We start from the raw sequence: 25,354 nt of genomic DNA on the forward strand, positions 1-25,354 counted from the left end.
TGTAGTGAAGTAGACACTTATTTGACAACTCCAGGACTGCATAATAAAACCACGTGCATAAGAGCATAAAGCCAGGGATACTTAGACATGCTAAATTGTTTAAATGTCAGACGGTGGTAGCATAACCTCTGCAAATGCTTACAAGTATCTGTGATGACAATAAACCTCCTAAACACAGAGCAAATTTGGCAAAAAGGCTTTGCAATATTTTTGAATGTAACGTTTTAAAAACAAATTGCACATCACAATTGAATGATATATTCATTTTTTTTTAAATCAACTGTTTATTTTTTTTAATCAATACTATTCATTAAATGCTAACTATTTCAACCCTTGATTGGGGATGGACTAGCCCTACTAACTTTGTAAAAATGTTGTTATTTTTGGTTGATGGTAACTTTCTGCTGGTCCTTACAGTATGATCAATCAGTTTTAATATATTTTATGATAATAAAATGCATGCTTTGCAAACAGTGCACAGGACACCTGTTAACAGAATTTTATAATATAGTTTCTAGTCCTTAGTGAATACTGCATCTCCCTTTAAAATACTTTCAAAGACATTTTGTTTGTTTAGGTGTGTAAGAAGGTCTGTCTAGAACAGATCCTGTTACAAGATGAGAGTTTGGAAATGTTGTGTGAGTTTTGCCTTTACTGTAGCCTCACAAGCATCTGGATTGCTACAGATGAAGGGCTGTAAACCTGTGCTGCTAGCCTGTGCATAGAGGTGCAGAAGAGAGAAACCTTTTGAACTGTCTGTGCCTCTGGAGAGATCATTACAGTGAACTCTACCTCTGTGGTCCCACAGGAGTTTTGGATTTGACCTTCCAGACATTTATGCATGGTATGTAAATGGTCCTTGTGACATCAGCATAATTATTCAAATGTGAGGTTACATGTCTGTAAATACGGTGCTTATTTTATTCTGTTTTCTCCTGATTCAGCAGTTAAGATTAGGAATGCATTGATGTGTGCAGCTAGTTAAAAAAAATATAATGATAGGGTCAAAAAGCATAGCAGAAAATACGAAGGGAACTACAAAACTCTGTCATGGTGTATTTTTTTAATGGTATTTACACTGGAAGCCTGAAAATGCAAAGGCTAACTGTATTTGTAATTAATTCATCATGAAAAGGAAGCAAAAGAAAAAAGAATTCTGTTTTTGTAGTATATGTGCTGCAGTTTGAATTTGCATTTTTTAAAATTGAGAATTCCATCTTTCACACTGCCTGAGGGAGAACAGCCAAATTTGAAAGCTAGGGACCTTTCTGATGTAATAGTTAATCACTTTAAATTCATCAGTAATGTCCACTAAGAACAGCTTCTGTTGAATAAGCATATTAAAACAAAGAATTGTAATATGTTTTTTTTTTAAACCTTAGTACATTTTGCAGTAGTAAAACTGATTTGTTTGTGGCTAGTGGAAAAACTGTAACTTTTTAAACATACTTTGGTGTACACTATAAAATATTATATAGCTACCTAAGACTACATTAAACAGTTGACCAAAAAAAAAAAATATTCAGCACAATGAGAAAGATATTTTTCATATTTTGATGACAAATATAACCCAGTGGTGTAAATTTGGAAAGTTGACTGAACTTTGTGAAGAGAAATATGTGTTGGGACCTGTCGTTCTGTGCTCACAGATTAAATTCTGTCCTGCTGAGCATTACAGAAAATAAAAATTACATAACATTGTCCAAACATGCACACATTTTTATTTGTCACAAGATACTATAATTCCTCTTAGTAACAACAAAAAAATATATTTACAATTGTTATTTAGAGAAGTTGTAATAACAGAATTTCTATTATTACTATAATTTCTTTTAAATGTTACAAGCAGCAATATTAAATATGCACCAAACATCCAGTAAATTTGATAATTAATTATCTAAATCCATTGTTTGTTTCCCCTTACAAAACTCTGTTATCTCATGACTGACAGTGTTGTTGTATTGCAAAATGTGTGAGCTTTTGATGGATAACATTCTGAGCAAAGCAGCTGTTTATTGTATCTGTACTAGTTCTTACCCCACACTGTTTTTTAGACCATTATTAGTAAGTTTTGAGGTTAGAGAGGTACTGACCCAATCAAACATGTACAGAGCTCAGCCTCTGAGTTAATTAAATGTGGGTTTATAGTATATTATAAGGAAATCATTGTCCTTATTACAGTTATTAGGTAGTTAGTTAAATTATAGCTTCAAAGGAATGCAGAGCATGGAGAATTTGGGACTAAATTATGCATTTGAACCTTAGGCCAGCTTTTACTGTTGAGACAGTTTGCTGCTAAAAGAAATTGTGTGTCATTGAAATTAAATGCCTTTCTGGGGATGGAAGCTTCCATTTTTTAATGAAATTACTGAGTGTGGTGTAGTGAAATGATTAAAATCTGTATTCTGGGAATGTGGTGGACAAAAAAAAAATCAATAAATGCTAGGAAACCTTTGCTGCTGGATGCGAATCCTTGGAATGAAATAGCCTGGTACAAAAATAATAATTAAAAACACATCAGCACATTAATGTATTTAGCATGAGTCTCACAAGATATCATCTTCACTAATTTTTAGCATAAATTTTACTCTGTAATGAGAAGCTTTTTTTTCCTCATATCTGTGTTAGGCAGTGTTTTTGCCCTTCCCCCAATGCTCCTGCAATGCAATCATTGTGCTTGCACTTATTATGTTACAAATGACCGAGGTAAGGCTGACATTCTCGTTGCATGCAAAAAGAGCTAGTCTGCCAGGCTTTTTTTTTTCCCTAATGAAGCAGCTTTGTGAAATCTCCCCATGTGTTAATACTAATGAAGATCCTCCAGCACAATTAAAATCGCAGCCAGTGGCTGAAGAGGAAACAGAAGACAATGGCATCTTTCTACATGTGCATATTTCTTTATGCATAGATAGACTTTTTTTAGAAATATTGTTGATTTTTACAATAGTTATATGTAGTATTTAATAAGGTTAACAAGCTGTACATATTAATTGAATTCTGCAAGTATGTTTTTACCAACTCATACTGAAATCAGTTAGATTTTTTTCATTGCACTGTGGTTTAACTTGAGAGTGTTATGGTTTGTAGGGAGCAGTCTCTGGGCTCTAGCAGAGTACTTTAACCCTACTTGAGTTTGAGACTATGCCAAAGAAGGAAGGAAAAAAAAAAAGGAGGATACCATGTGTATAGTGCGAAGGGTTGGTGTAGGGAAACACAGCTTTTAATTTTCTACAAACAACCTCTATGGGTTGTTTCAGGCAAGGCAAGAAGATTTGTATTTAAAAGATGTACTTTTAATTTTAATTTTTGTGTCAATAGCTGGCGAGCGTTAATACTTCCCTTTGGTTTTAATTTCATTCTGCCACCCCTGTTGCTTTCTTTAAATCGACTACTTCAAGAACTCAAAAGCTGAACGTTGCTTCTTTAAAATGTCTCCTTTTAGAAGTGGATCACCTTATTTTTTTGTTTCGTAGACGTCAGTTGTTTACACCACAGATTCTATTGTTGATTTATTAATTTTTTTAACCTGAACTTAATGTGTAGGTTCTTAAGGTGGGCAACTTTGTTTCTCCTCCGACGGATAAAGTCATCATTAAAAAATGACCCAAGGCGGACTGGAACTTTCGGTCGCTGTGTGAAGAACGTGGGCTGTTCAGAACTTTTCCCAGCCCGAGGGCGGGCGCGGGTCCCGCAGCGCGATCCACGATCCCGCCACCCGCTCCCGGCCCGGCCACGCCGCCAGCCCTGCGGGGAGCGCCGGCGGTGACGTCACCGGGGGCGCGGGGTCCGCGACCCCCTCCAGGGTCCCGCCGGCTGGGGGCGGCCGCTGTGCGCGCCGCCGCCCGCGCGCGCCCCCGCCCGGCTCCGGGGAGCGCCGGGAAGGGCCGGCCCGCCGCGCGCCGCCCGCACAGCGCAGGGGAGAGAGCGGGAGAGTGAGAGCCGCGCGCCCCGCGCACCGAGCGGCGGAGCTTCTCCCAGGTGAGCGGCTGGAGTAGGATGTTGTTCTACCGCGCCGGGGCTCCCCAACCCGAGTAGCGCCCGCCTCGCTGGCCCCGTCCCCGCCGGTGCGTATCGCCCCTTTGTTGTGTGGGCCGAGCGCGAGTCCCGCTGCGGGGCCCTGCCCGGGCAGGGCTGCGGGCGGGAGGCAGAGTGGCTGCGTGGAGGTGAGTCCCGGGGAAGGGCCGGGGCCGGGGTGTCTGCAGACGGGACGGCCGTGTTCCGAGCAATTTTAAACTTTGCTCATGGCCGCACGCCCGTGCCTTGGCCGGGCGGTGCCGGTCACGTCTCTGCCGACGGACGCCCGCAGCCTCCGGGGCGGCGCGGCGACTGCTAGCGGCCACCGGGCGGCTCTTTTGTGTGGCGCTGTGTGGTACGCTCCGCTCCCGGCGGCCCTCCCTTCCCGTTCCCCTCTTGGCTGCGGGCGCTGCCCTGCTCCCTTCGGTCGGGGCTGTCAGGGCGGGCTCGAGGCGGGGCCGCGCGGAGCGGCTGCGGGGCAGCGGCCGGAGCGGGCGATGCCCCTCCGCGGGTGACCCTCGGCCCCGCGCAGCCCCCGCTCCCGCGCGCGGTGAGTAGGCGCTCCCTCCCTCCCTTCCGCGGGGCGCGGCGCGGGCCGGGAGCGGGCGCCGCTCCGCACACCCGGCTCGCTGCGGGCCCCTCTGTCCGCGGCTTTGTGCGTTCCCCGTCCTTGTGAAGAGAAACAAGCAGCTGCAGCGCTAGGCCGAGTTGTTGAAATTTATCCCTTTGTGTATATTACAATATCCTCCATTTTTCTGCCCTCTAAACAACAAGCCTTTCGCCATCTTGGGCAAATTTTTATTCCGAAGTCTGACCGTCTCTATTAGGAGGGAATGAGTAGAAAACCTGAAAGCACTTCTGGATAAGCATTAAAGTTTAGGGAATGTTACAGGGACAGATAGTGACGTCATGTAAAGTTTAAGGGGAATTTTGTACAAGACTCTGTGCTTTCCCCTGGAATCCCTGATTTAACGTGTTGTAAACCGCACTTTAAAGAGAATGGCTCCTAGTTGTGCGCGCACGTACAGGGGACACTGCACTGAGAATATGCTTCTTTATCTGGTTTCATATCAGGAAAAGAATCGTGCCCCCCCCCCCCCCCTTTTTTTTTTCTGCCCTGGCCTTAGTATTTAATGTGCAATGCTTAACTGTTGGGTTATTTTAAAAAACGTTCTGAAGTTACTATGTTAAATAACGACTTACCTGGAGATCTGCATCGGTTTTGTTTATGGAAAGTATGAATCTGATGTGAAGTTTACGTGAAACACTTGGTACAGAATCTTCCCTGAGAAATAAACAGTCTTCTTGGCTTGAGGAACATGGCTAAACAGACCTCCATTTTTAAATAAATAACAGACTTGGAGGTATGTTTGGAAGCAACAAACTTATTAAGGTATATTATTAAAAGGTTCCATCTGGAAAGTACTTATAAATATTACATGTAGTTTGGGTTATGTTCCAGATACTGTATAATGTGTGTGGCTAAACGTAGTAACTATACTAAAGTCATTGAAAGAACCAACCCTACAACAACTCCTTGCCCAAAACCCAACAGCAAATCTCTTTTCCTCTGACTACAAGTTTTGCATCAGCTGTTGTGAAAGGGAGAACAATAAAAGGTATTGTTCAACATGTTAATTTGGTTCTCAATTGCCCCTTTTTTTAATATCATGAAAGTTTTTCTGGTCACATGACCTAGTGAAACATGTAATTGGTAAGGAGTAATTGTTGTAGGTAAAGTTCTGGTTTTCCGTTCTTTTTTCTATGCCTGTTAGACTTGCTCCATATTTAAAGTCACACTATGGAGAACATGAAACTACTTGTATTTAATTCACATTTTCTTAGTCTTCAGGATTGGGGGAAATATTGACAACAGTTAACAAACAAAGTAATAGGAATAGCTGTTTGTACATTAAGACTTTCTATCCAAGTCAGTATTGAATGTTGTGCTTAAAGTAGCCCTAAGGTTATGTTAGAACAAATGTCAGATGCTTACTTTATTTTTTCTTTCCTAAATGCATCAGAAAGTGTGGTTGGATTTGCTATTTCCTGTAGGTGTGAATGCTGAGTAAATGAAAATGTTTAAACAGTTGAAAGCATGTACAGCAGGTGATTCTAAATTATAAATGCAGTGACGGTGTAGAAGATTGGATTGGTTATAGATGGTGAGCCACAGAGGATAAATAGTTTCTGAAAATGGCAGTATAGCTTTGACATCTCATAATAAACCGCATACAATCTTTTGTCAAAATGCTGCAAAATCAGTAAACTGCATAATGTTAAGAAAATGGTAGCCAAGGTAATTTTTGTAAAGTATATGTAAAGAAGGGAATAGGAATCGTTAAGGAATCTTCAGTATCCAAGAAATTCTATGTTCACTTCAGGCAGGTGATGCTGATTTAATCATAGGTTGTACTAATTCCTGTAAGTGAGGGGAGTATTCATATCAGGTTGTGATGAAGTTGTTCATAAACAGAACTCTCTGGAAAGTAAAAGAAAAAATTCTGTAGAGGATCAGGTATTGTTTCCTTTTCATTCCTGATCCAAAGTCTGTTCTGGATGGCACAGTATAAGGTTTTGTGACTATTCTGTATTGAAAATAAATTGGAATTGTGATACCGTGTTCTAGTTCCAGACAGGACAGGGCTCATTTTTGCAGCAGCCAGGAGGGGCTGGCCAGGACCCAGTACAATAGTTCTGACCACCTTGCCTCTGTTCGTTGGGGGTGGGAAGGGCAGGCAAGGCACTCTGTTCCTCTTGGAGAGAGAAGGGCTTTCTTCCAAGTGAAACTAGGGTATTGTTGTTTCCGTGTGAATCTTTGGATGCTTTCTTGTAGTCTCTGTCATTAGTATTGTTGTTATTACTATTCGTTTTTTTATCTCATTGCTGTTTCCAGTAAATTGATCTTATCTCAATCTGAGACCTTTACCGTTTGTGCCTCCAATTCTCCTCTCCATACTGAAGAAGGGAAAGGAGGGAATGAGCAGCACATGGTTTCACTGGGAGCACTGAGTTGGAGATTACCAGTCCTCAAACATGACATACTGGTATTTCTCATCCAAATTATTATCTCAAACTAAATTCCACTGTGCTGGGTTCCTTACTGAAAGGTAATTTGTGTTCCCACAAAAAGGTAATTGTTTTTAAGATTCTTGTAGGTTATCAATGCCATTGTAAAATTTTTTTAGTAGTGTGAGAGGGAAAAAAACTAAATGCATACTTCATACCTTTGGTGAAAAACTCTTGATTTTCTTGAACATGTAATAAAATGTTTTGCATTTTCAAAAGGTAAACTAACAATATCTTTATAACATGGAGGGAAAGAGCATTGGTTGACCGCTGTAGTATATTTGTTTAATCTTTATGTTGACCTTATGTCAAGAAGAAAGTTCTACGACACTTCTTTGGTCTTTTTTGGGAGACACTTAAAATGCAAATAAGAAGGTAATAGAAACCTTTCCTTATAGGTCCTGTTGCCCTTTTTAATGTTTTCTTTGTTTGCACGTTTATTGTAGAACTGCATTGTAAAGGAGCAGATGTTTTGCAAAACATCCTGATGTGTTGCTTTTTTCTTCTGGGACTGCATAACTGTTCCTTCTGATGCATCGATTTGGCAGCTGGTTGATTTCATGAAACTGCTAAGAACCCATTAGTGATGTCATTGAATTCACGTAGAACAGTCCCTCCCAGCTTGAACTGCAATTGTTAAGGTCTTTGTTGCTACTTTTTCGTTCCTGTGCAAGACGTAGAATATCAGAGTTGCAAATAAAATGAAGCTTGTGCACCCAGTCTCATATCCCAGAATGAGGGGAAGGAATATCTCACTGCTCTTAGTTCTATAATTTTCTTATAATGGCATATTTGGGAATAGGAGATCTTGACTATTGGGAGGTTTAACCAACAATGCAGTTTCTTACACCTTTCCTCCCTCCTCTCCCTCTGGCACATGAACATTCTGTGTTCAAATCCCTTTACTGTGATCTGTCTCTGATATATAATATATAGGTATCTTTAAATAAAACTTAGAAATGTAAATAATGGTGGAATGGGTTTTGTTTGTTTGATTTTTTTTTTAATTTAATAAACAGACTATTCCAATAGAGTACTAAGAGTGACGCTTAGTGTTTTCATCATGTAGATAATTTGGCCCCAGGAAGATTCCTATAGTCTACCAGTTTTATCCCAGGTGCAGATCAACTTCTGAGTTAATACTGTGATTTTACTACAGTACATTCAGTGAATTATGTCATACTGCATTATAAACTAGTTTGTGATTGCTAATTGCCACCACAAAGAACACCGAAGCAGTTGTCAAGGTTAGCAGTGATTTTTGTGATTGTTTGATAGTTTACAACATTCTGAATGTAGACAAAATATAGTAAGTATATGTTGGTCAACATATTTTATAGAAATGGGAAGTTTGTATTGAAGAACATTATGTGCTATTCGGAATCTAGGTACAGATGATCTCCCCCGCTGCATCAAAGAAGGAAATGAAATACCCTTTTTTAAACGGACATCTATGCTTTTAAAGATTTTTTTGTTATGCTACTACATTTTTACTTTAAAACCATTTTTACTGTAAATAGCAACAAACAAACCAGCACGGAATTGCCAGAAGATTTGTAGGAAAAGAGTAGGTTCTCATTAGTTTCTTAGTTTGCCTTTCTTAGGGCTTTATGAAAGCAAGACAGTATTAGTTTCACTGTTACAGAGATAAGGACTCTTGAAGGGTTTAGTCTTTTACCAACATCACAAGTAGTTGGTGGTAGAGGATGAAGAAAGAGCTGTTTTCACTGACTTTCATCTGTAGTGTGCTGGGTAGTTGTTTCCTTGAAAACGGAAATGTGTGGTTTGTTAGCCCACAAAGTAATTGCTATGGGTAGGTAAGCAGGATGCAGCACGTAGTCACTAAACAAAACTGGGACCATGTATTCATTCAGCCTCTGCAGAAGGGCCAGGCATGATGCAGTATTTTGCCATTATTTTGTTTCTTAATCATACAATTTTAAGTGGAAAAGAGATATGTAGAACATATAATCCAGTTAGCGCAGAGTTTCACCTATTAGCTGTGTTAAGTTCTTATTCAAGTTCTTTAGTGTTTAAGCTATTTACTGTCCTAAATTTGCCATTATATAGTGCCCAGGACTCGAGCCATTACTTAAAAAGAAAAAAAACAAGTATACTTTGTTAAAGTCCAATACAAAATTTCCGCTCAGATTTAAATGGAAATCAATAATAAAAGTAGTAATTTTATGTTATAAAGTAGATTTTTGTTTCTTTTTGGGAAGGAGAAATTGTGGTTTATTATGTGGTGTTAGCATTTCATGAGACACCAGGTCTTGAGACACCAGAAAGAAAGAAACTCTTGGAGTGTGAGGCGGTCTTAATGGTTGTTTCACTTTTTTTAATGTAGCAATAAGGAAGAAAGGATACAAGGGTTTTCCCAGCTTAGTTTAACAGAATTAATTTATGTATTTGACACAATCCCTAATACCAATTCCTTCTCTTTCTATAGCATATCTTTCAGATCATTGGAAAAAAGACCAATATCAAAACAAGTATGCGTTTTAAAACTTTGCTTAGTGACAGATGATCTTTCAAACGTAGTCTCTGAAACTTAGGAAAAAATGTGCTGGCCTTGTCAGTGTCTGTATGATGCCTGTTGCCTTAAATGTGAATTCTCTCCTTTTACCTTGCTACCCAAGCCCTTCAGGGCCTTCTGAATGTCTTGTTTTCTGTGTGTAAAGGAAATAGGACTCCTTTCACTTGATGTAGGTCAGGCATTGTAAACAGCTGAATAGGTTAAGCCTTGGTAGTTTGCAAAAAGAGATCGAAGAGATTTTTCTAGCTGCTGAGGGAGGACTCGCCCAAAACCTTAAAATTCAAACTACTAAAAATTTAAAGAAAAAACTACCTGAAAAATTGTTCTACCTGATGGACTCTTTACATTAGCACTTAATGGGACTGCTAAATTTAAGTATTTGTCACCGGTAATGTTTATAGTGTAAAGCCTTGGGAAAGACGGTAGGCTTAAAAATAATACAGTGACTGTCAGATAATGCTGTTGTCTTTTTGGAGCCTCACACAGAACTTAGTTGTGCTCTGGAATTGTTGGAAAGGATAATGAAAAATTTTCATTTTTTGAGTAATGATGAGCCCTACCAGTATATTCTTATTCCTGTAAATTATAGGAAGTGTACAAGGTAGATTTTCTTTAAAATACTTAATACAATAATTTAAAGACACAAAATAATCTGCCTAGCTATTCTTGATTTTGAACCTCAGTCCTGAGTCTTTTGGATTAGATGCTAAAACCTTGAAATCTTCCTGAGAGTATTTTTTTCTTCACTGAGTACATAGATGATATTTTTGGATTGTGACCCTATTTATTAATCAATTTGTGTTAATGAGTTAATGTTTTTCTAATGCTGAAAGATTCTTTCATAAACAATGCAGTGCATTTTAGCAGTTATCTATTTTACAAGAGCGGTATGTAGTATCCAAGTATAATCAGCAAAATAATTCTACGACCCCATCCTCAGCCTTCAGTCTTTCTACAACAGGGAGCCAGTTGGACAAAAATTATTGCAGCGGTCCATTGGTGCACAGGGACATAATTGTGTGGATTTTGCCCCATTTTTTGTTCTCGCACTTTTCCACAAGCATGCACTCATTAATCAAAGACATTGTACTGCTGAGGGCAGAGAGGTTCATCAAATTGGCAGCTAGTTTGGTGTAAAGAACAGTGTGCTGAAGCTCTTAACGTGCTACGACATAAATAAATCTTATGTCTTTGTATGCAAACCCTGGAGGTTAATACTGTATAATTCAGTGTCCTGTCTTTGTTTTTATGATGGATGTTTTTAAGTGTTTGAAGCTTGATGCAAACCTTCAAACAGGTCAGGGTATACAGGCTGATTGGCTGAAGCAAAAACTTGGCAAAGGGGCTTGTGTGTCTGCTGTGGAGGGGTTTTTTTTTTGGCTCGGAGATCATTGTTGTATTGCCTGTGCTGTTGTAGGGGTGTTCTAAAGATTGACTACCCTTGCTGTGCTAATGGACTTAGTAATGAAATGCAAATAGTTTGGTCCTATTTGTTCCAAAGTTACTGCTGTTTGTATGTAGCCTTAACAGAACCTACATGTGGAACAAGCAAAAAACGACTAGGATTTCCTTGTAAAAATGGTGCTGGGATTTGGCTTTAACATGAATTGGTTGCATATTTATAGTTTAAGAACAGCTGGTTACAGCAAATGCATAGTCATTTGCAAGCTATTATAAGCCATTCTACTCACACATGGCAACTGTGCTTGAGCTTTCTTTTTTATTGATCTACCTGCATTTGAAATCTGGTCTCTGCAGCCACAGAGGCCCTTCATTTTAGCTGTGCTTGCATTGTAGAACAACCTCTGTATTAAATATTTATTTTTAACTAAATGCTGAATAAAATGTTAAACTCTGTGCTTTGAAGAAACAAGGTGCAAGGGTGAGCAGTGACATACATCTTAAACATGAAATCTTGTTATGTAAAGACTAAAAAAGTGACATCAGCCAAGCTTTGTAGTCGTTTTGTAGCACTTGTTGTTCTGAATAAGAAATCCTTGTTAGATTTACCCAGTGTTACCTTGCTAACATTGTAGTTGCTGATTTGTTTTTTTTCATGCGTTGTATGCCAAATGTTTTTGGGGGAAGGCCAAGAAGTATAACGTGTGATTGCATTAAACAAAATGAAGGTATAGTAAAATAGAAGTAAGCAGTCCTGTTGCATATCCCATGGAGAAAATAATGGATGTATTAGGAAAGACTGTACTCTTATAAAGGTATGCTTATCTATTATTATGATGTGAAGGTATGCTTATCTATTATTATGATGTGAAATATTAGTTATTAATATATATAAGCCGTGATGTAAAGTTGATCTCCCTGCATTCAGTTTTGCTTTTCAGTGAGAAATCAAGCTTATGCAGAATAGTTTGATAATTTTTCTGTATTATTGTTTGCCCTAGTGACTGGAACTTTTATAAGGAGTGATATAATTTTGACACTAAAAGTCAGTTTTCTTAACGTCCTTACTTCTTCTGGGAATAAAAGGGAGCCCAGAATTCCTGCTCTCCACACATCTTTTGATCCAGTACATTGTAAGTTGTTAATTTGTTACTAATTTATAAGCTGGCATTTAAAGAAAGTATAGCTGAGGAAAGTTGTAAATGAATTCTTACTTCATATGTATGGATTCAGAAAAATGGGAAGTCAGTAAGGGAGGTTTCTTACTGTGTTAGTCAGCAAGACAAAAATATCAAACATACGTGCCTGAAAGAGTCTAGTTTTTCAAGCTATATCAGTTGATTTGATAAAAGATTACATCACTCCTTACAGCTCTGGTCTTGTCTGAGTAGTTACAGCAATTGAAAAAAGGATAAACTGTGAGAAATGAAAACCAGTATTTTTCCGTTGCATCTCTGATCATTTTTCTGTCTTGGAGTTAGCCTTAGCACTTCACTGCTTCTTTTCAATATTGAAGAAAGAGCTAGATCAGAGATAACTGAGACTACAACTGTGTGGTTTAGGAGAGAAGTGGGGTGGAAGGGTGCTCAGTAGGCCCCTGGGGGGACCCAACTTCTACAACAGTTGTAATGCCAGAAACAGTTTCTTCATAGCATGATTGTAGGAGCTTTCAGAGCAGCAAGGAAAATTGCTGTTTGGGTTTTTGGGTGGTTTTAGTTACCGGGTCTAATATTAGAAATAATAGACGCTCCCATTATGGCTCTTACAGTGAAATTACCTTACATAGGAGTCTAAAGAAGTAAATTGTTAAGGGTTTGGAGGAAACGCCATGTGAAGAATGGCTGAGGTCTCTTGGTTTATTGTCTGGAGAAAAGGAGACTGAGGTCAGACCTCATTGGGGTCTACAGCTTCCTCATGACAGGAAGTGAAGGGGCAGCTCTGATTTCTGCTCTCTGTGATCAGGGACAGGACCTGAGGGAAGAGCTGTAGCTGTGTCAGGGATGGGTTTAGGTTGGATATCAGGAGAAGGTTCTGTCCTCAGAGGGTTGTTGGGCACTGGACAGGCTCCCCAGGGAATGGTCACAGCCCCAAGGCTGCCAGAGCTCCAGGAGTGTTTGGACAGTGCTCTCAGGACGGGGTGGGGTTGTTGGGGTATCCTGGGCAGGGTCGGAGTTGAATTCAATGATCTCTGTGGGTGTCCAATGCGGAATATTCTGATATTAGGCGATTACACACCTACCCTCCTCTTAGTAATCGCTGACACTTAACCTATTGATTTTTTTTCGCTGCATTGTCAGTGGAGACCATGTTAAAAAGCTACTGTCCCAAAGAAAGTGTGAGAAATGGGAAGAAAGTTGAGATCCCAAGTCTCGACTAAAGGGAGTGAAATACTGTGGATTATTGAAAAAAATCACAGAAATACATTCCAACAATTATTATCTTTCTGGCAGCTTAGTAGACAGTGCACTTGGATTTAGTCATACCTTAGATGTAATGGAGGATTTAGAGGCTAGGGTTTTAGAATGGGTGTATATTTGAACACAAAATGGGTATGCCGCATTTTGATGACATACTGAAGTGCTTCTGTTTGGTGTTTTTCATGAAAGTCTTTTTTTGTTTGTTTTAACTTGCCAACAACTTGCAAATAAAAAACATCTAAAGGATTTTTATAGTTATATTCTTGCCACTTAATGCATGTAAAAGTGTTTGGAGCAGTAAATTTCAGAAAAGAGAAAAAATGCATATGGAAAGAATATATTATTAAAATGACAACAGACTTAGTAAGGGTCCTTTATTGTTCAGCCTTTAACTGTGGTATTAGCACTATATTTTTCTGCAGTTCTCTTTTCTACTTTTCTAGAAATGCTTTTCAGGCCTGATTTTCCCCCTTTAAGGCTTTGCGGGTGTAGCAAGTTGTCTTCATGGAACCAAATGTATTTTTGAACAAGAATGGGAAGTACTGGTTCCATGGTAGAGCCTTATCGAGAGGGTTAGTTTTGAACTATTTTTTATGATTTGCAAAAAGTAGTGTGTTCATTATACAAAGAAACAGTCCAAGGCCATGCAGAGAAGGAAGGAACTCACTCTCACTTACTTTAGGTTAAAGCTAATGTTAAGTGCAGTCAGTTATAAAATGCTCTTTTTTGCCTGGTATTAGGAACTGAAAGAAATAGATTATGCTATGACATTTTCCTTTTATTTATATGTGAGAAAGATACAGAGCAGCTTGAAATACTTGCCTGTTTTTTGGGAGATGTTTTTCTATGTCAACCTGTTTCTGCTTATGATTGAGGTAAATCTTTTATCTTTTGACTCTTGCAGATGCCAGTAAATTTTCAGTGTTAGCAGTTAAGATGTTATAGATATACAGCATATTGGAAAGTTTATTGTGTTGATGTAAGTAGTTTATACAGAGCAGTGTTCAAATGTAGCCCGCAGTCTTTTTGCGGTCATGGAAATGAATTACATGTTCTGAGAGATCCGTGAATAGTGTAAGGTCTTTATGTTAAAACAAGCATGGGCAATCACTTTAAAAGGATTTATTGGCCTCTAAATGTTTAATTTTTATAATTGTGGTATTTTTTTATACCTTGCAGTGTGTTTAAAATAAATAGATAGGCAATTGTCTTAAGGAATAATCTGTGTTACGTGTTCTGGGAAACATTTGAAATGCATGTAAGTGGGATCTTCTGGTAAAGCTGAGTTACTTTTCTTGCTCCATGTGTCTCTTTCCCTTCAAGTACGTGTTGTCAACACGTAAAGTTTTATGACTGTGCTTCCTGCTCACCTGTTGGTCCATGTGCCTTTCCATTCCATGCCATAACTTTTGTTTGTTATTTCTTTTCAGACATAATTGAAAGTAGGCTAAATGTTCAACAGTAAAGTTCTGCAGTTTTCTGAAAATCAATCACTGTGTTGAAGAAGATGGACGGATTAGACCTGCCAGCTGAGGAAGTGGTAGGGCCAGTATTAATGTTACTTCACTGATGCCCCAAGAAGTTCTCTGATTACTCAGTGTGTGTCCACTGTCCAACGAGTATGTGTGCTGTCAGCGCTGTCCTTGCCAAGTGGGTTGTTGAAGTGGACTTGTATTTCCTCATGCGGTCTGGTTTATGGCAGTAGGAAAGTGCAGAGGACCATCATAGGAACACTGCTCGCAGTATTTTTTCAGCCACCTCAAAAGCAGCACATGAGTAGACCTGTAGTAAAAAGCTTTTGCATGGTACCTTGTACATGGGTTTTGTGCACAGTAGAATGCAGATAGTGGATACTGAATTTTATTTTCTTTGGATCAAAATTTTGTTCTCAGAATAAATTCAATATGTTTTCAATTAGAAAATGTTGGTCACTTTTAAGTAACATGACTAGAATGATGTTTACATCCGTAACTACAAGCAATAAGTACTCCAATAATTTCTGTTGGTGAAAATACCTTAGAATCATTCCCATGTGTGCATTATTTCTTGGTGCCCAGATAGTCTAGCACAAGTTGTACTGACTTGTTATCTTTCTAGTGCAGTATTACATGAGAGAACAAGCATTTGCATTTATGAAATGCATGCACATAATAATGCAGTTTTCCAGAGCTTTCATTGTAGTTGAGGGTTTTTCAGAACCAAAGTCTGTGAACGTACCAGTGCCCTGTGAAATGGATTTTGTGCATGTGTCACATGGATGGCTTACAGACAGCTGATTGCTGTTTCATTAATAAAAGCAAGACCTGCTTTTATTGCTTCCCTTTTTAATGACTACTACTTATGTAGTCAAATATAAATGAAAAATGCAAGGTTTTAAAATATATAATCATAATTATTTTTTAAGGCAAATGAGGTGTCTGCCCTCTTCCACCACCTGCCCCCCCCCACACCCTGACACATGTTGTGGACTGGATTTTAGTGATGAAGAAGATTCACTGCCATCCTGTAAATTGTAAACTAGACTAACAAGAGTCAGACTTGTTTGTCAGATATTTAAAAGGCTGCATAGATAGCTACTCTTGTTGTAGTATAAATCATACTGGTTCATGCATGTGGCGGTAATTAACTTCTGTGGATGCTAGAAAATAAGGTGTCATAGAATTGCTGAAAAACAGGATTCAGTATATTTTCACTTGTTGAACAACAGTCAGGTGCTGTTAGATCAGTATAAATTTAGTTTTGAACAGCAGAAGTGTAAGACTACAACTTCTACAGGACTTGAAGAGAAGCTTAGTTTCTTAAACAAGACATTTAAGTTCCTTTTTTTAATGTTCTTTTCTTGTAAATAAATTATTTTATATATAAAAATCAATGAAAGAATCAGAAGTTGCATTTTTAAAAGCGTATGGCCTCAGGATGATTAATTTTCAACGTGCCTGTTGCTTCTTTTTTGTTCTGTTTGTTTTTTGTTTTTTTTTTTTTTTAATGAGCCATAAAGTAAAAGGCAGAGGTCAAATGATCAGCGATCTGTAGATATCAAACTGAAAGTGAGTTTTAGAACAAACTTTTATCTTGACCATCTTTCCTTCTAAATAAATGTAGTTTGTTGAAAACAAAAAACTATTCCATGGTGGATTCTTACTAATGTGATTCAGTGTTTCTTGTCTGAGATACTCAGATAATGGTTGATACTTAGGGCAATATTTTAAAAATGTGTAGTATTTCTCTTGATGTTCTTCTTAGATGTACTTTGAATTCCATTAGTAGCAGAGTTAAATTAGTGCTAAGCAGGGGTGGAAGTTTCATTTTTAAGCTCAAGCTCCAGCCTTTAGGAGCTGAAAAGTCAGGGATATTCTTCTAAGAAATAATTAATTCAGACTTGCTAGCTTGTGGCCTCTTATCATGTCATACCCTGTAGTGGTCCTTTCCACACAGTTTTAAGGCTTTTTTTTTTACAGTATTTTGTCTTTAATCAGCAGACAATCAACTTCCTTTTACAGATTCCTAAATTATCTTGTCAAAACTGTGTTCTTATCCTGAACTTGAAAGCTCACAAAGCAGAAGAAACTACTTGCAAGCTTATTTTTGCCCAGAAAGAGTAGGAAAGCAGAAGAAAAATAGTTTGAAACACAAGTTCTAGATTTTCAAATAGGTACCCATTATAGCATCTTCAGGCTGCTGTTAGCTTCCCAACTTGCAGAAGCCTAGTAGAATGTCTAATACGTTGTTTTTGTACTAGAATGATGCTAGTATAAAGAGTGTAATACATGTGAATGGTTTGAACTAAAAAATTATGACTACCAGTACAATTCATAGGGTTATTTCGGTTCCCTTGTGTATGCGGCCAAGATTCATACTTGCTTCAGCATGACTGAAGGAATAGAGGGAGTGGAGAATCCTGACAGCAGAGCCCATCGCTCACACCTAATTATCAATTTTATTTTAAACTAGGTAAGATTGCTAGCTTGCATTACACTTTCAACTTCCAGTGATATCTTGTAGTCTATTGTTTTGCTGGCACAACACTATCTCAATTGTTTTTGTTCATTAACACCACGGAACTGATATGCAAATTTTGTTTCTTTGATCTAGTTGTTACCATAAATCTTTTTGCCAGAAGAATTACTGTTGTAGGCATACAGTTTGTGGTAACTGGGTGTCGGGCTGTGGCTGAACCTCATCCCTAATGGGCTACAGCTGTGCTGGACAGGTGACCAGTATTGAAGGCTGTGAGACATAGAGTGCCGAGGTGTGCTGACCAATGACAAAAGGGTACAGAGAGCGCACAGGTGGAATGCATGCGAGTTAAAGGGTATAAAAGGTTGGACTGAAGAACAATAAAGGGCAGATCCTTGAAGCCTTTTGTGGTGTTGGTTGTGGCTCTGCTGTTGTTCCAATAAATTACTACAATTAATAAGTTGTTACTAAAATTCTTTATGGCATTTCACTGTTCAAAATACAGTTAAATACGTGCTGAAGGACAGAGCTGAGGTTTGTAGAGTTGTGTGTAGCTCTGAGCTCCTCAGCATGGGACTACTGAAGTGCATCTGATAAATGGCCCTTAAGGAGTTGAGGGGTCTGGAGCATTTTACCTGCAAGGGAAGAGAGCTTGAACTCCTCAGCCCAGAGAAAAGGTTCAGGGGAATCTCATCATGTTTAGAAATACCTGTCTGAAAGGTGCAAAGAGGACAGAACCAGGCTCTTTTCAGTGGGTCAGGACAAAGATGGGCACAGACTGAAACACAGGAGGTTCCATGCCATGTGCTCTGGAATTACCCTGCTTGAGCAGGGAGGCAGGACCACATGATCCTCTGCTGTCCCTTTCAAACTGACCCATTCTGTGAAGTTGCCCTCAAACATCAGGAAACACTCTTTGTTTGTGAGGATGGCTGCGCACTGACATAGATTGTCCTGAGAGGTTGCAAACTCTTCACGCTTGGGAATACTCCAAAGTCATCTGGACACAGTCCTGGGCAGCTGATTCTAAGTGACTACTTGGGCAAAGGCTTTGGCAAGATGGTCTCCCTTTCAGTCTTAACCACTCTGTGATCCTGTGTGTCACTTGTTCTATATTTCAGGATGTTTTGGTGAAGTGTTTAAACTTACTTTGTGTCAGAATGGTACCAGGAGAGCATGCAGAGTCATGAGTTTTGACCAGAAGTGTAGCATATTGCTACAGTCTTGAATTAAGACTCAAATTCTGGGGTCGTCAGAATTCATTGAAATAGAACGTGTGAGGATTAAATTACACACTATCCAGTGTGATCTTTAAAAAGACAACTTTTTGTTGTTCTGTAATTTCTTAGTTTATACTGTTTTGACATTTAATGCACAATGTCCTGAGACAGAAGGACTCCATAAAAGTGTGCCTGAAGAAAATCAACAAAAATGTCAAGTACAAAATGGGTTTTTTTGTGCTGCTTTTATATCATGTTAGGAGAGAATGTTGACACAGATGTTTTTAGTAACTTCATGCTGAACTGTGTGAGCACAGGGAACTCAGAGTTTTATAGGTTAAACTTCTGTTCTCCTTGCTTCTCTTCCTCAAAATAATAGAAAGGATTGTTTTTTAGAGATTGCTTTATTATAAACTTAGTAGGAAGTTCTTCAGTTCTGTCTTTGCTGGATTACCTCATATATTTGCACTGTCAAATTCTCCCTTACCCAAAATCTGAGGGGAAAGGGAGAAGGGGTGATTTTTCCTTAAGTAAAATTTGCTCCTTTGTTTTTTCCCTGAAAACCAACAGTTATTTCCTTTCAAATTTATCCATGCCTAAACAGAATACTCAGTATTTGCTGTGTAGCTCCATTCTCTCAACTATATTTTGCATGCTAGCAGGGAGCAACATAATTTCTCTATTCCAGAATTTTTAGTGGCTGTCCCTGTTGCAGGATTTGCTTTGCCTTTTAGTTTCAGGAAAATTTACCTTCTGTAGCAGGACTCTGTATTTAGAAAAATCTGTGGAATAGACTTTATCACTGGTGTGGATTATTTGTTTTTTTCAGGTAGCATGTTGGTACTTACCATGTGATCTGATAAATCAACTATATATGCCTGGTAGGTGGCTCGTGTCATGCCCTGATCACTTAGGGATAAGCAACGGAAGATGTCCATTAGTACTGTTGGGTTTTTTTGTGATACAGGCTTTTTTTATTGCCTTTGATATACACGGACCAATTTAAAGCCTTTCGTTGTTCCAGAGGAGTAATATATTAGAGTTACAGTATTAATTTGATAAAATCTGTTCACTAGGGTTTTTTTAGTGGTTGTAATTCCACCTTCTAATACATAAAGTGTGTGTGTGTGTATGTATATATATAAACATACTGTGATTTTTGAAATTAAGAAAATCTGTGTTTCCCTTTGGTCTTTGCAATGCTAAAGTTAGCTTATCAGCTGCACTGCCTTGTTTTGTAAGGCAGTAAACTTAAATATAACAAATGTGAAAAAACAAACAGAAAATCCTCAACAAACCCCTGTTTGTAATAAAACCTCCCATTTTTTCTTTTTTAGCAGTTGTTTTTGAAAGTAATGCTGCCTAGTACTAGACGTGTAACTAGGAAACATACTCGATGCATTAGCTTGTAATTTTTATTGTGATTAGTAAGAGAAGTGTTTTGATCTAAATGAAGTGGTTATGTAAACTGATAAAGATGACAAAATTTTTAATGTAAATAAAGTATTTTACTGAGCACTGTAAAACGAAGATACAATATTTGAATGAGATATGAGGTATTTTATTATCCCAGTGTCTTTGAATCCTGATCCATTTTCCTTATTGTGCTAGTTATATTACTTGATATTTGTTGTTGGCATCTTTCAATACAAGGGTATCCAAGCCTTGTATTGATGTGAATATGTGCCTCTTCTGTCGAAGCATGAAGTCAGACTCTTGTTCTCAAGAGCAGAATGGAGGAGTATGCATTAGGAAATGCAGAAGAAGGAATGTGGTATTGCTAAGGACTATGTGATATGTGAAGTGTTACTCTGGTTGTTTTGTACAACAACTGCTGGTGCAGGGGCCTGATTGTTATCTTAGAAGAAAGAGTGAGAGCCTAAAATTGTAGGGGTTTGCCCTACTGAAAGGGAGTGGTGTCTTTGAATATTGTATTATGTTGACTTGGTTTGTGGATAGATGGAAACTGTAGGTCCCTATGAGAATATTCCAGTGTCTAAAAGTGTTACATATGTGCTTAAGGAAGGTACTACTATCTTGGGCAAGAGTGAATTAGTATTGCAATAGATTATTGTTCTTCCTTAACGTGTATTTATAGGTAAAAGCCATCTCTATTGCTAAAATGCTCTTATTTGTTTAATCTGTTCCTGTTTTATCTGATGCACCAATAAAATATAAGTAATGATATGTAGTAAATGGTTTGATCCTGGCATTATCCAAGCTATTTTTTCTGGAAATGGATTTGTTCTTGTCTTCCAGTACTTCTTTGCCAAATAAGCCTTCCAATACATTACTTAGGATTATTTTTCCCCAGATTTTAATTTGTGAATTCTTCTTTAAAATCCGTTAAGTCCTACCTGCTTTGGGTTATGTGGTTTCTTGTGTACTTACTTGGAACAATTATTTTATGTATGTGTAGTCCATCAAGAGAATAATGACAAGAAACTGTAAACAGTACCTATGTTTCTGCCTCAAAAATGCTGCTTCTGCATTAGGTTTAAATTAACTCTTCAGTGTCACATAATATGGGGGATCTTTTTCTGTCATGGTATCTTGGGCTCTGAATGCCAGGTGATTGGTAAGGCAGGTTTAGCCGAGATACTGGGAAGGAATTCTTCCTCATGAGTGTGCTGAGGCCCTGGCACAGGGTGCCCAGAGAAACTGTGGCTGCCTTGTCCCTGGAAGTATCCAAGGCCAGGTGGAGCAGGGCTTGGAACAAACTGGGATAGGGAAGGTGTCCCTATATATATACACGCACACACACACATCTTTGAAAATTATTTTTTACAAGTTGGATTAGTGGTTTTGTAGACAGGCAGGGCAATGTTTCTTTGACTGATGTAGAAGTATAAAGACAGAAGAGACAGAAGATCTGATATAAAGGATATTTAAATGTAGCTGTGCTTGATAACCAGTTAATTTCCAATTTCATTTGGTTGAAATGCTTTAGCATGCAGCTGGTAATTCCTTTCATTGGAGAAGAGACAAATTGTATGCTGTTTGTCACATCACAGCATCTCAGTTTTGGAGATCAAACTTTATTTTTTAAGGACCTGGAAATAATATCTTTGCATGGAAGGAGTTATCTTCTTCTTGTAGTTTTCAGAGTAAGACTCTTATATTAGCTTGCATACTTGACATAATCTAATTGTGACTCAAACCTATATTTCACACCTTTTCTAACCATTTGTTACTGGACTTCAGTGCTGGGAAACTTAATAAAAGTGACTTACTGACATTTTAGATATGTCTCAACTATGTGCTGCCTGTGTGATAAACACATGCCTAATAAAGGTACCCGTACCTTCATTATCTTCATCCTAATAGTCTCACTTAATTCCTGTGAGACTTTATGGTTGCATTGCATTTTTGTTCTTAAGTAACTTAATCCATTAATTAAAAAAAAAAGGCCTTCAAAACTTTCTAATAGCTTCATTTTTTTCTTATTTTCTTCCTTTGTCTGATTTTTTCATTCTTGCTTTCTCTGTCTTCTCTTCAGCTGTGTTTGTGTCTGTGTAATTATTGCCTTTAAAACACTGTCTAGGAGTCTCTGAATCATGTATGATGCAGTGAAGCTTTGTCTGTGACTGGGGCGCTATGCAAAACAATTACTGTGTCTTTTTGGCAGATTGGAGCAGCTAGCTATGTGAATTCCAAAGCCATGTCTTGCTGCTCCCTTCTTGTTTGCAAGAGCTTCTAGCATTGCAGAGCAAATATGCAGTCTCAAGGTAGCAGTCAGTCTTCAAAGAGAGGATCAAGTCCAGCTAGTGCAGTAATTCTTAGACTTTCTCTTGTTCTTTAGCTTAAAATTGATGTTAAAGGGTGAGATGGCACTTAGCTAGAAGAAAAAAATATTTTCACTTTTTTCTTTTCTACTGAAGGTGACGACAGGAAGAGGAGCAGTTTTGAATTTTTACCGACAGTGGTTTTTTCTTCACTTTCTACTGGCATTATAGAGTTGTTAACCAACATGTCCTCACTTGTTAGAGAATGGCCTTGACACAATTTTTTTTTCTCAAATGTACAGAAGTGACACTTAGGGAAGTTTTATAGAATGGCCATGCTTTTTAGTCCTAAGTGTGCGTGCTGATCCTTGGAAGTGCTGAGTCAGAGAAAAATTCTGTCATGTCTGTAAAATGTGGGAGTCGATGAAAACTAATTAAAGTGATGCAAAAGCCTTTCAGCACTTTTGGGCAAGCTTTGCTAAAAGATCATTTTTTCATAAGTGTTGAATCTTGATCAAATACCAGATTATGATGGAGGCCATGTCATAGTTGACATCTTTGCTTTCAGCCACCATAACAGTGAGAAGTCTGGAAGGGTTCACGGCATGTGTGTCCAGTGTGCTGACAGAACTTTGACATTCCATGCAGCTTTTGTTTCTTCCACAGTGCCTTCTTTTTCTGAGTAGCCAAGTGTTGGAATCTCACCTTGTTGCGCTGCACAAAATGGTCAACAATGTGAATAAGCCCCCATAGCTCAGCTTTCTCAATTTTTTTGCTTTTTAGCTTGATCTAGAGAATAATTATGCAAAAAAAGTGGCATGTTTTGCAGACATACTTTATCTGAAAAATACAAAAAAATACTTTAAAAAGTTGAATTTGTTCTTTAATACTGAACTAAATAAAGCCTCCAATTGATGGCTATGCTTTTGTGGTCTGTTACACTGAAACAGAAATAAGTTCAAAGGAGGGGTGTCTTTGTTCTTCACATTGTGTGTAAAGAGATTTTTCAGCATTTGGAGGTCAAATAATGAACAATTGCTTTAGTATGAGAATTAGTAATATTTTTGAAGTATTTGAAAATGGTCAAACAAGCAAGTTTAATTAATAGAGACTTAAAGAAATATGACAGTTCAGAGGATAATAAGGATTCTGTCTAGAAAGTATTTACTTTGGTATGATTGTACAGTTTTGTGCCAGGGAAGGCTTAGATTGGATATTAGGAACAATTTCTTCCCTGGAAAGGGTTGTCAAACCCTGGCACGGGCTGCTCAGGGCAGTAATGGAGTCCCTGTCCCTGGGAGCATTTAAAAGCTATGTGGGTGTGGCACTTGGAGGCATGGATTAGCAGTGGCCTTGGCAGTGCTGGGGAAACAGTTGGACTCAATGGTCTTGGAGGGCTTTTCCAACCTAAGCAATTCTTTGTAAGTGTATCTCTGTACACAGTGATTAAATATGAGAGATGTCTCCAGCTGCATTGATCAAATTACTTGGATAAAAAATATACAGTGAAACTATGTGTGAGCATCAGTCAGGCATTTTGGGGCCAATTTGTAGTTCCTGCATGCACCATTCTAGCAGCTAACTAACTTCCATATTTCCTCTACAACAGAGGGGTATACTTGCCCACTGCAGAATCAGGTACTAACCTAAGAGTTTGTGTGGCTTCTGCTTTCCAAAAGCAGTGCTACCGTACTCAGTGTAAAAGTATGGTTTCTTGCACTTAGGACATTAATCATAAAAATGGGCAACTCCCATTTGCTGCTGAAGAGATGATTTCTTGGTACAGTGAAATTGATGTAACATTTCTTATCTTCATTCTGTTTGTACAAAGTTCAAATGTGGGTAAAGGCCTTAGTTTTCCTCCCACTTCTAGAATTTTGTCTAATGTAGGTGAAGAGTGGGTAGTTTTTTGAGAACTAATAAAATAACGGTATTTGGGGGGAGTGGAAATTATGCTTGTGGTTCTACACATCGTAATCTGAGTAATGTTCAATTACAAATGACTGGAAGAAACAAGAATGTCTTGAAGAAATGAAGCCGAATGTAACTAGATCATATTGAAGATGGTTTGGAGTGTGGGGGTTTTTTTTTTGGTGGATCCCCACTTCCTGCCCCCTCAGTTGCATTGTTTCTGTTTAGAAGGTGCAGCAAGAGCTGTAAAGAGTTTATCCACTGAAGGGTTCTGCCCAGTGGGGAATTGAGTCTTCATGGGCCAGTACTTGAGAGAGTCGCTGAGGTGTGTCTCTAGATGGGAGGCTTTTGTGCAGTGACTTTAGTGATTCCTTTATTGGGAACGTCCTGGTACGGCCTCATCTGGAATATAGTTTATTTCTGTCCTGTCCCAGAAGAATTGTTCATACAAGGATTTGAAAGAATTTAAACTGCTTTAGTTTAGCAAAATTTAAACCTTGCATCCTGCTTGCATACTTGTGCCCTATGGTGCACAAGCTCCCCCCCCAAAAAAAATGTAAAGAACATAGAAATTGCAGGATTCAAGCAAATAGAGTCAAGCTGATGATGAACAATTTTAAGATGAAAACCTGAAGGATGTTAAGATTGGAGAAGGAAACCAAATTTGAAGGTGATATTTTATCTATTATGAGAAGAATTGTGTAATGTGAGATAGGAAGGAAATAAATTTGACCCAGAGTTATTTTCAGTTCTGTGCTCTTTCCATATTGGTTCACTGGTTGGTTGAAGAGGGCGGGGGGAGAATTGCAAGCAGTCAAAACCCAACTACATAAATCTTTTAAACGAAATTAAACCCAGAACCCAAAGTCTTAGAGAAAAAAATTGATTTCTGTTACTGAAATGTTCTTCATACCGACTGATGCATAAATATGAGGATGCAATACTGAACTCCTGTTGTACTATCAGTTTTCGAAATCATAAGGGATAATTTTGCTTTGGCAGTTTCAACATTTACTGAGATTTTTTTTTTCGTTGATCTTTTGCCCTAAATTAATTTTTTGGAATGATTGTTTCTCCAACATTAGTTCACCAGAGGGGATGAGT

General features: G+C 38.4%; 1 protein-coding gene across 9 annotated transcripts in view; it reads left to right on the forward strand.

Annotated features, from left to right (window-relative positions):
• Positions 1-4,472: 4,472 nt before the first annotated feature.
• The window catches only part of BAZ2B (bromodomain adjacent to zinc finger domain 2B), a 114,316-nt gene continuing 93,434 nt past the window's right edge, over positions 4,473-25,354 (forward strand). For all 9 annotated transcript variants that reach the window (XM_084209176.1, XM_084209180.1, XM_084209178.1 and 6 more), the window contains exon 1: positions 4,473-4,564. The gene's annotated coding sequence lies outside the window, so the exon portion shown is untranslated. The remainder of the gene's footprint in view (positions 4,565-25,354) is intronic.

Source organism: Fringilla coelebs (assembly GCF_963513975.1).
Source record: "Fringilla coelebs genome assembly, chromosome: 7".
Taxonomy (NCBI): Eukaryota; Metazoa; Chordata; class Aves; order Passeriformes; family Fringillidae; genus Fringilla; species Fringilla coelebs.